A 14,382-nucleotide genomic window follows, 5' to 3' on the forward strand; every position below is an offset into this window, starting at 1 on the left:
GGACAATAATAGATTTCCCACAAACTGAATATGGACAAGATTTAGTACATTTACTACAGTAGCTCTCATTCGCTCTTTTCCTCCGTACTCTGTGTGCAGGCTCACACAGCACTCACCAGAGATCCCTCCCCCCCAGCTAAGCATCCAATCACTGTCAGTATGCAAATGAGCCTGTGTCAGGTTTCTCAGTAGGCAGGGTAGAGCAAAATGAAGCAGCAAATCTCTGTCGTCTCGTGAGATAATTAACTAAAAAATACATCTATGTTTGTACAGTGTGTGACTATTGTTTCAGTACAGACGTGTTTATCTCTGTGAGCCTGTCTGCTGCACAGACCCGACACAAAGCCGCCCAGCTTTCAGCTCTGCAATCAACAGTTCCCTCATTTCATATACTAAAGTAATCACAGTAATCACACACACACTTCCAGCAGCTCACAAAGGGAAGTTAAGGTCCTAAACCCCTGTCGTCACACCATGTTACATACAAGGAAGAGGAATTGGGTGATCTTGACCCATGACAAGTCCATAACATATAACTTGGATATGGAAGAGACATGGTGATTCGAAATTTTATTTAGTCCTATTTTATTCTTACTTTATTTTGCACATTTATTTGAGAATTAGGCCACCCAAGATAAATTTTATATTGTTGGTTGTAAAGGTCTGGATGATAGTTTTATTTTATTTTTCTGTTTTATTTTTCAAGACTTGGTGAATTGACTTTATTTTTATAACTTGGCCCTTTTTAGTTTTGTTAATATTGGGTTTGATGGTGGAGACCGCAAGTGAAAGGAGCCATCAAGTGTGAAGTGAAAGGACTTCGGAGACAGCTCATGGGCACCAGCAGGCCAAGCGAACCGCAGCTCGGGCAATGGCTAAATGGTTAAAACTTGGGTTTGGGAGGAGTTCAGTGAGGCCATGGACAAAGACTTTTGGTCTGCCTTGAAGCATTTTGAACAAAACTTCAGGCAATTCAGGAGGGTAAAGCTGTGCTCTCCCCCCACATGGTATATAGTCCAGGTGCTGCTGAATTGAACTGAGGGCAGTGGAAGGAATCCTTTAAAACCTCCTTAACCGAACTGACACATCGTCTGTAGAGGGTACGAGGTTTCACTGAGGTGAAAACAACTCTTGGGTTGTTGTGGTTAACTCTTTGGTGGATGAGCCCCTGCGGTCGATCACTTTCACCCTGAACTAACTAGGATGACTCTTAAGTGATGAGTAAAGTGATGATGACTCTAATGGTCAATGACTGACAAAATAGGAGAACAGTCAATCAGTCCGTTTTTGTACAAAAGGTGCAAACCTACTGCCATAAAAGAGTGTTATACTCTTATTACTTATAATTTTTTTTCTTAGCATTAATTTGTTTTTCTTTTTGGCAAAAAAGAATAAAATCCAGTCAGCTTCTACCACTTATCCAGAACGACACTGTAGGATGGGACCATGAAAAGTAAAGTTGGGGTTCCAAAGAAAAGACAAAAGAGAGGATGACACAATTTTATTTTTATTTTTTTTACCAAAAAAGGTTGGCCTTGTCTGTGGGTGATAGAAGTGAAACTCATAGCCACGTCCACATGAAAGAAAATCTGTGACTTTTATATTTAATATTTTAATTTAATAATAGTTAGATTACTTAATGTGTCTCTCTAACACAGGAAGTCAAAGCTGTCCTCAACATGAAGAAGAAGGCTTTCAGGAGCAAAGTGAAGGAGGAGATGAAGGCAGCACAGCGGGAGGTGAAACGCTGCCTGAGGGAAGCAAAGGACACCTACAGGAGGAAGGTGGAGCAGAAGTTGGAGAGGAACAATATGAGGGAGGTCTGGAATGGTGTGAAAACCATCACAGGCCACAACACCAAGAAAAGCACAGTGGGGGGGACTGTGGAGAAGGCAAACGAACTCAACAACTTCTTCAACAGGTTTGACCAGCCCACAACCCCCCCACCCTCACCTTCACTACAGAGTCCTCTCCCCACTCTCCTGCCTCCCTCGCTTGCCCCCCTTCCTGACACCATGACACCCCCCTCCTCCAATCCCTCTCTCAGCAGCAAGACATCTCCCCCCCCTCCCCTCCTCCCAAACATCTCCCAGTGTCACAGTGGATCAGGTCAGGAGGCAACTGAGGAAGCTTCGCCCCAGAAAGGCAGCAGGCCCAGACAAGGTGTGTCCTAGGATGCTTAAGGCATGTGCTGCTGAACTTGGGGAGCCGCTACAACGAGTCTTCAACCTCAGTCTGCGACTGGGGAGAGTGCCCGCCCTATGGAAGACATCCTGCATCGTCCCGGTCCCTAAAAAGAACCGGCCCAATGAGCTGAATGACTTCCGACCGGTGGCACTGACGTCACATCTTATGAAGACTCTAGAGCGGCTCTTCCTCAACCTCCTCCGACCACAGGTACAACATGCCCAGGACCCACTACAGTTTGCATACAAGGCGGGTGTCGGAGTGGAGGATGCCATCCTGTACCTCCTACACAGAGCCCACTCACACCTGGATGGGGGAAAAGGCACGGTCAGGATCCTGTTTCTTGACTTTTCCAGTGCCTTTAATACCATCCGGCCCTGTATGCTTCAAGAAAAACTGAACAGGATGGAGGTGGACCCCTGCCTGGTGGCTTGGATCTCCGACTACCTCACCGACAGACCACAGTACGTCAGGCTGAAGGACATCACGTCTTACACTGTGGTCAGCAGCACAGGAGCACCACAGGGAACTGTGCTGTCCCCTCTTCTCTTCACCCTGTACACCTCTGACTTCTGCTACAACTCTGAATTATGCCACATTCAGAAGTTTGCAGACGACACAGCCATCATGGGGTGTATCTGGGATGATCAGGAAGAGGAGTACAGAAGTCTGGTGAGGAACTTTGTCGCATGGAGTCACACAAACCACCTGCAACTCAACACCTCAAAGACTAAGGAACTGGTTGTGGACTTCGGGAGGTCCAGAGAAGGTCCACTGCCGGTTCAGATAGAGGGGGAGGAGGTGGAGGTGGTCAACAAGTACAAGTACCTCGGGCTGTGGGTGGACAATAAACTGGACTGGTCATGCAACACAGAGCACCTGTATAAAAAAGCCCAAAGCCGACTGTACTTCCTCAGGAGGCTGAGGTCTTTTAACATCTGCAGGAAGCTCCTGAGGATGTTTTACCAGTCGGTGGTTGCTGGAGTACTTTTCTATGCTGTGGTGTGCTGGGGGAGCAGCACAGCAAAGAAGGACTCATCCAGGCTGGAGAAACTGATCAGGAGGGCTAGCTCTGTGGTCGGCATGAAGCTGGACACTCTGGTGACAGTGGCAGAGAAAAGGACATTAAAGAAACTGATGGACATTATGGACAATGCCAGGCATCCTCTGCACACGGCCATTAACAACCAGAAGAGTCTGTTCAGTGACAGGTTGCTTCTCCCCAAGACAAGAACTAACAGACTTAAAAACTCCTTTGTCCCACACGCCATCAGACTGTTTAACTCCTCTCTGGAGGGGAGAGGGAGGGGAAACAGGGGGACAAAGGAGGGGGGAACAACTAAGCTGTAGTGCCTCTTCACCTCACTGTGCAATACCTTGTGCAATACTTTTGTAAATAGTCAACAGTGCAATAGACTCAATACTTGAAATGTGCAATTCACTTGTATTTTTATTTTTTATTCCTATTTATTCTATTTATCCCCTTTGTATATTCTATTTATATTTGTCTCTGTATTTATATATATATATATGTGTGTGTGTGTGTGTGTGTGTGTGTATATATATATATATATATATATATATATATATATATATATATATATATATATATATATATATATATATATATATATATATATATATAGGGCGTTGTTGGAATGCTACTACGCAAGTAACCCTGGCGGAAGGGGCTACATGAATAGGATGACGGACCTATGGATTCTTCGATACCCAACATCCACAATGACGGCGAAACAACTAGTAGCTCAGTGTTCCAACATTCGAAAGAAGGGACTGCTCTCACAGCTAGAGATTGACGAGGTACATGGCCAAGCTTGAAACCTGGATACCCCGTAGCCGGTTACCAAGATTACGTGAAGTACCCTCAGAAGGTCTGCTAGATGATGTTAATGCAGCACTACGGGCATGAGCTAAGATCCTGTGGGACTTCCAGATACAGACGGACAAAATGGTGGTGGCTAACCAACCGGACATAGTGGTGGTAGACAAACAGAAGAAGACGGCCGTAGTGATCGATGTAGCGGTTCCGAATGACAGCAATATCAGGAAGAAGGAACACGAGAAGCTGGAGAAATACCAAGGGCTCAGAGAAGAGCTCGAGAGGATGTGGAGGGTGAAGGTAACGGTGGTCCCCGTGGTAATCGGAGCACTAGGTGCGGTGACTCCCAAGCTAGGCGAGTGGCTCCAGCAGATCCCGGGAATAACATCGGAGATCTCTGTCCAGAAGAGCGCAGTCCTGGGAACAGCTAAGATACTGCGCAGGACCCTCAAGCTCCCAGGCCTCTGGTAGAGGACCCGAGCTTGAAGGATAAACCGCCCGCAGGGGCGCGCTGGGTGTTTTTTTTTATATATATATATATATATATATATATATATATATATATATATATAACAATTCTGTAACTGTAACTTCGGTCGTTGCTGTGCTTTTTTTGGAAGTCGAATTTCCCAGAGGAACCCACCCGAGGGATTAATAAAGTTCTATCTTATCTTATCTTATCTTATCTTTGTTATTTCGCTGAACATCTAATCAATGCAGGCAAACACTGTGTGCATGCGTATATCACCTTTCCCTGCATCTGCCGACTTGGTGCCAGGCAAAAAAAGATCAAGCTTCTGGGTCAGCTTAGCTGTCCCACTCCCATCTCCCCACACCCACATTCCTGACACTGAACCAGCCCCACTGATATCTGGAGAAGTAGGTGAGTGGGAAAGTTGTTTTGATTCTAGATATTGTTTATTTGTAAATAATACCTTATCACTGCATCCCGCATCAACAAAGCATTTCTGGAGAAGTGTGCATTGCTCTCTGTATATGTTGCACTCTGCCCATGACTTGCATGTGATGAGAGAGCCTTCAGTGGGCTAAAACAGCCACAACTGTTTGAGGTCCACTCTGTCTCAGAAGACAGACACATTTCTCCTGGCTCTACTTTAAAAATTGATGTCCAAAGTTAAATTTTTCCTAAACTTAATTTTAAAAGTAAAAATGTTTAAGCTGTAAAAAAAATGTACATCATTTTATTGTTGAGAATTTAAATTTATTTCAATCCAAAATGTTAGTTTATTTGTATTTATATATTTGATCCAGATAATGATATCTTTATTTTTTGGAAAAGTTAATGTTATGTTAATTATGGCCTGTATTTGTATAGCGCTTTACTAGTCCCTAAGGACCCCAAAGCGCTTTACATATCCAGTCATCCACCCATTCACACACTGGTGATGGCAGCTACATTGTAGCCACAGCCACCCTGGGGCGCACTGACAGAGGTGAGGCTGCCGGACTACCGGGCCCTCTGACCACCACTAGTATGCAATGGGTGAAGTGTCTTGCCGACAGCGAGACTGTCCGAGCCGGGGCTCGAACTGGCAACCTTCCGATTACAAGGCGAACTCCCAACTCTTGAGCCACGATCGCCCATATGGGGCATATGGACATGATGCTTGTGTACTGAGAGTCAGGCAACATCATGGGTTAATTTACTAACAAGTAATGACCCTTTCCTTCCTGTTTCCTCTCCCCATGACCTGGCTCACACAGACTCCAGGGGCCCGTTCTTCGTACCTCACTAAGTAAGTTAGCTGGATTTGATTGTTGACGATTTCGCGTGATCTTGGATCGTTCGGTTCCCCGAAGCTCATCCGGGACTTGCTGTCATAGCAACAGAGCCGTAAGCGTAAACCTGCTCGGGAGCAGGTTTACTTTATGTAAACAGGATTAGATCGCGGCCACGCAGGTATGTCCGCTTCATTTATACGAAAGCAACAGCGATATTCCACCACTGTTTCACCATAAATAAATAACATCAATGTAACTAAAGATAATGCAGCACTTGATCCTTTTATTGATGTCACACAGATACATACAGGTCATTTCCTAAAAAAGGGAAATGTACTATTAACATTCTATTACATGTATGTGATTATTTCAGATGTAATTCATATTTCAGAGTAGTAATTGTAAATTACTTCGTGTAATCAAGATGAGAGACCACGGCTATAAAAGCGAAGGTGGATTTGGGAAGCCTGTCGCAGCCATGTCCTGTCCGTATACGCGAGCCACCCATTGCGGAAGGTGCAAGATTGATAAGGAGAGTCCTCAGAATCCAGCGTATATTGCGGGACAGACAGGATCCTTTAGCTCAGCGCGACAGTGTGCTCATAGAGAGATATCGATTTTCCCGTGAGGGTATTATTCACTTAACCAACTTGTTGACGAGGGGGTGCAGGACCACCACCTGTCTTCTTCTGCTCTGCCCTTTTTTTGGTTGCTGTTATAAACAAACAAACAGATTATTTCAGGGTCTCTTTCCAAGAGACGAAAAGCAATATAAGTGATAAATATTACCATTCTGTAGAATATTCTTATATTTCACTTTTACCTGTTCCCATGTTCTAGTGGGTCCTGTTGTGGCTCTAATGTGAAAGAGGATATAATGTAATATAATATAATAAATTTACCCTACCGCCTACTGGTGTTGGCCAGAGGGGCCGATGGCGCGATATGGCAGCCTCGCTTCTGTCAGTCTGCCCCAGGGCAGCTGTGGCTACACCTGTAGCTGCCTCCACCAGTGTGTGAATGTGAGAGTGAATGAATAGTGGCATTGCAAAGCGCTTTGGGTGCCTTGAAAAGCACTATATCAATCCACTCCATTATTATTATTATTATTAAATTACTTGAGGCAGCACGGTGGCACGGTGGTTAGCACTGTTGCCGCACAGCAAGAAGGTCCTGAGTTCAATTCCAACATCAGGCCGGGGTCTTTCTGTGTGGAGTTTGCATGTTCTCCCCGTGTTTGCGTGGGTTCTCTCCGGGTACTCCGGCTTCCTCCCACCGTCCAAAAACATGCAGTTAGTGGGGATAGGTTAATTGGATAATACAAATTGCCACTAGGTGTGAATGTGCGAGTGAATGTGAGTGTGAATGGTTGTCTGTCCCTGTGTGTTGGCCCTGCGACAGACTGGCGACCTGTCCAGGGTGTACCCCGCCTTTCGCCCTATGACAGCTGGGATAGGCTCCAGTGCCCCCCGCGACCCTGAAAAGGATAAGCGGAAGCGGATGGATGGATGAAATTACTTACGAGTTTAATTTGTCAGCAACTTTCTGCCAGCCCTCTCTCCTTGCCTTTGCAGTGTTCCCTTGCGTTTTAATTAAACTCTGAAACTCCTGAAATCCCTCAATCAAGAGTTCTTGCTCTGCTGCCGAAAAATACTGAGCGCGCTCCTTCGACATTTTTGCCGACCAATCAAAGGGTTGCCGATCAATGTTTCTACTATCGATGCGTAGCCCCTGTTTATGGAACGCCAGGACTGCCATAATGAATTAATTAAATACACCATTAAATAGTTAATTAAATGTGTCAATAATTAATTAAAATTGGAATTAATTAATTAAAGAAATAGTTATGACACATGTAATTAATTAATTATTGACACATGTAATTAATTATTTAATGATATATTTATTTATTTCATTTTGGCAGTCCCGGCGCCTGGCTCTCATCATGAAATAATTTTATCTGTCAGCCTCACCCATCAAACTCAGGGGGCGGGGTTAACGCTGATCGAGTCAAAACCATTGCTTTGGCCTGGTGGCCATTGTTTCTAGCACACAAGAACCGGCATGTGGAAGCTAACAGAACTGAGCTTTGAAAAACCCTGTGTGTGTGTCACCAAATACCGTTTTAATATTTTTTAGCCGAGAATGTAGTGGTTTAATCTTCATGTGTCTGGTCGGTTTGTCAAGATACAGCCTCTTTGCAAAAGTGCTTCGATGATTTCGGAGATGTCTGCCCAGTCTCACGGCAAAGCGTGGGATAGACCCGCTCTCCTCGCAAGCAATCCCACCGACAAAGCGCAGGCCCCGGTACACAGCTGTAGTAACCCCCGCTGACTTCTTTTACTGAGGTTATATTTATCGGTGTTTTATTTCCTGATGTTCTTATGTGTCCTACGTGTTTCAGTCGCCAATTCTGAATTATAACTAACATTAAAAACATGTTTAAGGAGGAGAGAGAGCAAATAAATCTGTTTAACATCTGATCTTTGGGTTTTTGTTCAGTAATCAGCGTGACCTGTGTATAAACACATAAAAGAGATAACGTTGGTGTTTCCGTCATGTAGTAACTGCTGGCTTTAACTGTACAAAGGTTGTTCGACACTATGAAACACATACAGACTTCATGATGTTCGGCTAATATTTTTATTGTGAATATTAATCATGCTGACCTCGCTCTGTACACCACGCAGCGAGGTCAGCATATCCACGATATCCTCAGCTCCATGAGTTAACACAAAGTTTCCCAGCTGACTATCTAACTGCCAACTATTCCAGAGACGTGAAAATATACAGCATAAAGAAAAGTGTAAGAGACTCAGCAGCAGATTAGAATAACAGTTATACATTTAATAAATCACCAAATGAATCCAAGAAACGAGCAAACCTGTTCCGACAATTTGAATTTGTATTCCCTCAGCTGCAGACTCGCTGCTGTTTAAATGTTTGAAAAGGAAGATTAGATATAAAAAACGTCAAACATAGACTCAGTCTGCCTTCACATTTGATATGAGGCCAGCACGTATAGTGGCCTCAGCAGGCTATTACTGAAATACACATGCTATATCATAAACTATGATATAAACAGGGAGGTCCTATTAACATGTTTAGTTTTAAAGGACACCTTCCTGCCTTTAGTCTCATTCATGAGCAGTATTCGTTTTCTTCTAACATCCAGAAGTCTGCACGATGTGTTTCATAGTTTGTAACAAGCCTTTGACAGGTAAACATAACATGACCGAAAAAGCAAAAAAAAAAAGAGAGAGAGAGAGTGTTGAGATAAGAAGAGAAAATTCTCTCAATTATGGAGACAGGCAAATGGTTCATGTATGTTTGATGTGTGTTTATTCCTCCCTAAATATCGTCGGTGAAGTTCGCCATGCACGTCAGATTTTCCTGCGCATTTTTATACCTCTGCCAACAGAGAGAGAAAAAAATCACATTCTAACAGACAGCTGGTGCTTAGAATACAGTTGAATAACTATTAAAAAACAGATGATATTTAGATGATAGTTCAGTCTAACACATGTGCCAGTGAACCATTAAACGTCTGTGAAACTATGCAGTTATGAAACGTAACTTTAACCTCAGCCAAACCGATTTGCTCAGTTGTAAATAAAACAGCGAAGTAAACGTGACCCGACAGACAGAACCTGAGTGAATGAAGTCCAGCGTTTAACCACTGAGAGCTAAAACTCAGCTGAGGTTTGAAAGCTGTGTGCTGGTGATTGGACATCAGCCGCTGATAAAGCTGGCTCGCCTATAAAGTGCTCTGTAAGGAAACGAGCTCCAGCAGCTCTGCGCTCGGGGAAAACACTATATTTACTTATCTTGTGCAGAAAAATGCGCTGACATTGCTTTATATCGAGCACCGGCTGCCCAGTTAAACTGTGACTATCACCAGGTAACGTAGGCGTGTTTCTTGAATTAGCAGCAGGTGTTAAACAGCTGACAGATGAGGAGGAGGATGCATGCAGGTAAACTGAGGGTCTGTTGAGCTGATCGCTGGTTTCGTGAGAAAAATGTCAGCTCGTTCTTTATGTTACAGAAGCACAGAGACACAAGACCAGGCGGAAAGAGACGATCGTTCGGTGAAAATGAGAATCTGCGAATGCAACATGTGGAACACGGAGAGTGGAATATGTAAACAAACCGGTTAATGTACCCCCTCGGTGCACTCTGCATGCTAACTGTTAGCAGAGCTAGTGAAATCTCTGAAAACATCTGAGCACTTTTGCAAACATGTTCTATGTTGACAACCTGACCAGACATACGGCGCGACATTCGCGGCTAAAACACTGTTAAAAGTGTAGTTGGTGACAGAAAAACGGGGTATTTTAAAACTACACCACCACCATTGCTGCTTGTGATTTGATCTGCATTCTGGGATACCTGGCTGCCCCAAGTCTACACAAGCAATCGATTATCTAGGATCGACCTGTTTTGACTTACTTTGCACGGCAACCAATCAAATGTTAGAGAAGCTGCATGGGCAGCGTTAACCCCGCCCCCTGAGTTTGATGGGTGAGGCTGACAGATAAAATTATTTCATGATGAAAGCCAGGCGCCAGGACTGCCAAAATGAAATAAATAAATATATCATTAAATAATTAATTAAATGTGTCAATAATTAATTAATTAATTAAATGTGTCAATAATTAATTAAAATGTGAACTACATAAATAATTAATTAAATGTGTCAATAATTAATTAATTAAATGTGTCAATAATTAATTAAAATGTGAAATACATAAATAATTAATTAAATGTGTCAATAATTAATTAATTAAATGTGTCAATAATTAATTAATTAAATGTGTCAATAATTAATTACAATGTGAAATACATAAATAATTAATTAAATGTGTCAATAATTAATTAAAATGTGAAATACATAAATAATTAATTAAATGTGTCAATAATTAATTAAAATGTGAAATACATAAATAATTAATTAAAATGTGAAATACATAAATAATTAATTAAATGTGTCAATAATTAATTAATTACATGTGTCATAACTATTTATTTAATTAATTAATTCCAATTTTAATTAATTATTGACACATTTAATTAATTATTTAATGGTGTATTTAATTAATTCATTATGGCAGTCCTGGCGTTCCATACCTGTTAAGCCACCCAGTGATCTCACATTACTTCATCCAGCTGTACTAATCGTCAACAACAGGTGTGTTCGGAGAACCGGAATAGCGAGCTCAAAGTTAGCGCGATGATTTGATCTTGGATGTAGTAAGCGAGGTACGAAGAACGGACCCCAGGTGTGTTGGAGGTGTGGGCGTTTGGGACACAGCCTCCCAACACCTACCACTGGTCCAGGAGGGACATACAACGTTCTGATAAGGTGCCAAGGGGGTTGTGGCAGGGGTGTGATCTTTGGCTCTGCTGCAGTGGAGGGGTGGTGCAGTGGGCTCAAGGGGAGGCTGAGCTGCAGGTGGAGGTAGTTAGGTTGATGAGCTAGCTTCCCTTTTCAGTGCTGAAGCATATCGTGTGTGTGTGCCTGAATAAAAGTGGCAAAACAGCCAATTAACGTCGTGTGGTGTTTGAATCATTCACAGGGGTATATGCTTTGGTGGACTCAGGCAGCACGCAGACCCTAGTCAACCAAACCCTGGTTCGATCAGAGGCATTGCTGGACACAGAGTAGGTGGAGGTCACCTAACCTTGACCGTATGTTTCTTCAAGTGAAGAAAGAAATACTGACATTTATTTACAGATACATTCTGGTGCATTTTAAATGTGTAACTTTTCACTGCCCTTTACACTTTTTACTTAAGAGACATTTCTCAGTACAGTAGTAATACACAGGACAGCTGAATGTAAATTGTGCCACATTTGTATAGCCTAAGCTTCTTTGTTTTACTTTATCTGCATATTTACCAAGTGGCAGTGGCTCGTCATGGTCACACATGAAGCCAATTCGTTCAGCTACAGGACTTTGTAGTTTATCCTCTTTTTCATGGATGCCTGGATGTTAAACTTTACATCTGGGAGAAGAGCCACACTGATCATTTTATTGAACGTGAAAGAATTTGGACCATTTTTAATTCTCTGTGATGACACAGTTTCTGTTTGAAAGTTTGGACAGTCGTTGGTTCGGACCTCAGACTTAAGAAGTGGATATTGTTATATTAACAGCTTTTCAACAACTAAAGTAGCAATGGCAGTATTAAGATTGACAGAGTGGGAAATGGTAGTGGTGCAGAGAACAGAAAACCAAACTAACACCCAGAAAAGCAGGCAGATGAGTGATTACATATCTTCCTTATTCCTTATTAAGCTTCAAGAAGAAGAAAAAAGATATATATAAAGTTTTTCTATAAATTATATATGGCCTGTTACAAATGCTGTCATATGTGACATCATTTAAATAGGACCTGCCTGACAAAGTGGAGTAGACTTAAAGATCCTAGAGAAACACAGTAACTGAGATCTCTCAGTCTGGATAAGGTTATAATGCCATTTCTAAAGCTGTGGGGAACCATAGTGAGAGCAAAAAGGAACATAAAGGCTCATCTCGGTTTTGCCAAAAACATCTTGATGATACCCAAGGCGAGACAAAAGTTACATTTTTGGAAGTTGTCCCATTACATGTGGTGTAAAAGTAACACAGCATTTCAGAAAAGGAACATCACACCAACAGTCAAACGTGGTGGTGGTAGTCTGATGGTCTCAGTCTGTTTTGCTGCCTCACTTAGTCATAGCGCTGCATACACACTTATTTAGCACAAAGCTGTGGTAAATAGAAGCGTGAATTCCTCTGTCTGCCAAAACATCCTGAAGGAGAATGTGCAGCCATCTGTTTCTGGCCTGTAGCACTTGGGTTCTGCACCAGGACAACGATCCACAACAGACCAGCGAGTCCACCTCTGACTGAATTCTTTCCGTTGCTACGCTTCACAAGAAACAACCCTTTCCTACCAAGAGCTCATGACCATAGGTAAGGGAAGGCATGTACACTGACCAGCTTAGGTTTTTCAATTTCAATTCAATTCAATTTTATTTATATAGCGCCAAATCACAACAAAAGTCGCCTCAAGGCGCTTCATAGATTCAGAGAAAAACCCAACAATCATATGACCCCCCTATGAACAGCACTTCGGCGACAGTGGGAAGGAAAAACTCCCTTTTAACAGGAAGAAACCTCCTGCAGAACCAGGCTCAGGGAGGGGCAGGGCCATCTGCTGTGATTGGTTGGGGTGAGAGAAGGAAGACAGGATAAAGACATGCTGTGGAAGAGAGACAGAGGTTAATAACAGATATGATTCAATGCAGAGAGGTCTGTTAACACATAGTGAGTGAGAAAGGTGACTGGAAAGGAAAAACTCAATGCATCATGGGAATCCCCGGCAGCCTACACCTATTGCAGCATAACTAAGGGAGGATTCAGGGTCACCTGGTCCAGCCCTAACTATATGCTTTAGCAAAAAGGAAAGTTTGAAGCCTAATCTTGAAAGTAGAGATAGTGTCTGTCTCCTGAATCCAAACTGGAAGCTGGTTCCACAGAAGAGGGGCCTGTTTTGTGTTTAGCTCTCTCTTCACCACGACTGACTGGAACAGTGTCTGCAACACTGCCACCCCAATCCATCTGTCAACCTCTTGCTCCCCTCACTCATGCACAAGACCCCCATACTTACATTCCTTCACTTGGGGCCTAGAGTGAGCTACTCCACTCTTTTCCAGCTGAGGACCATGGCCTCAGATTTTGAGGTGCTAATTCTCATTCGCATCAGTTCACATTCTGGAGACAAAAACCTTATAGTTCCTGCTGTATCCAAGGACTAACAAATGAACTCTCCTTTCCAGCACATTGGCAGCATATGGCTGAGGAGTTTCTTATACTGAAATTTTAATTTCTGGAATACAGTTCAGTGCTAGATGTCACGATCCAGGGTTACCAAGTTTTTTTTTCAAATCTTCTATTTAACTTCTGGATAAAGGTATAGCAAAGGTTACTCTTTCAGTTCTGGACTGAAAGAGTCCAGAACCAATAACTTTATCGATTCTTCATAAGATACCAATTTGTCTTTGCAAAGGCATGTTTAGTTCTATGTTGAATGTCTTTTGGATTTCATATTCGTTTTAGCTTTTTAAGGGTTTTTAAGGTTCAGTGAATTTACTTCCTCTTCTAATCTATTCAATCCAAAATATGACATTATCTTTTCCAATTTGTCTTTTCACCACTATAGTTTATCACTAAAGCATTCCAACCAAAAATTAGCAGGTTCTATTATTATAGCATATTACAGCTTATTGCAGGCTCCGATCTCCTTCACTGGCCCATTTTGGCCTCCACAGCATGTTTTTGTCCCGTCTTCCTGGCCTCAGCCCAACCGGTTGCGGTAGATAACCGCCCCTCTGTTTCTGCTGGAAGTTTCTTCCTGTTAAAAGTGAGATTTCCCTTCCCACTGTTGCCAAAGTGCTTGCTCATAGGGGCTCATACGATTGTTGGGTTTTTCTCTGTATCTATTAATGTAGGGTCTACATTACAGTATAAAGTGCTTTGAGGTGACTGTCGATGTGATTTGGCGATGTATAAATAAAACTGAATTGAATTGAGCCTTAATGCAGGCTCTCTCCTTCGTCTGTCCTTT

This window comes from Diplotaxodon limnothrissa, linkage group LG18, assembly GCF_057381915.1.
Source record: "Diplotaxodon limnothrissa isolate DT_005_m linkage group LG18, D_limnothrissa_male_GT1.1, whole genome shotgun sequence".
Classification (NCBI taxonomy): domain Eukaryota; kingdom Metazoa; phylum Chordata; class Actinopteri; order Cichliformes; family Cichlidae; genus Diplotaxodon; species Diplotaxodon limnothrissa.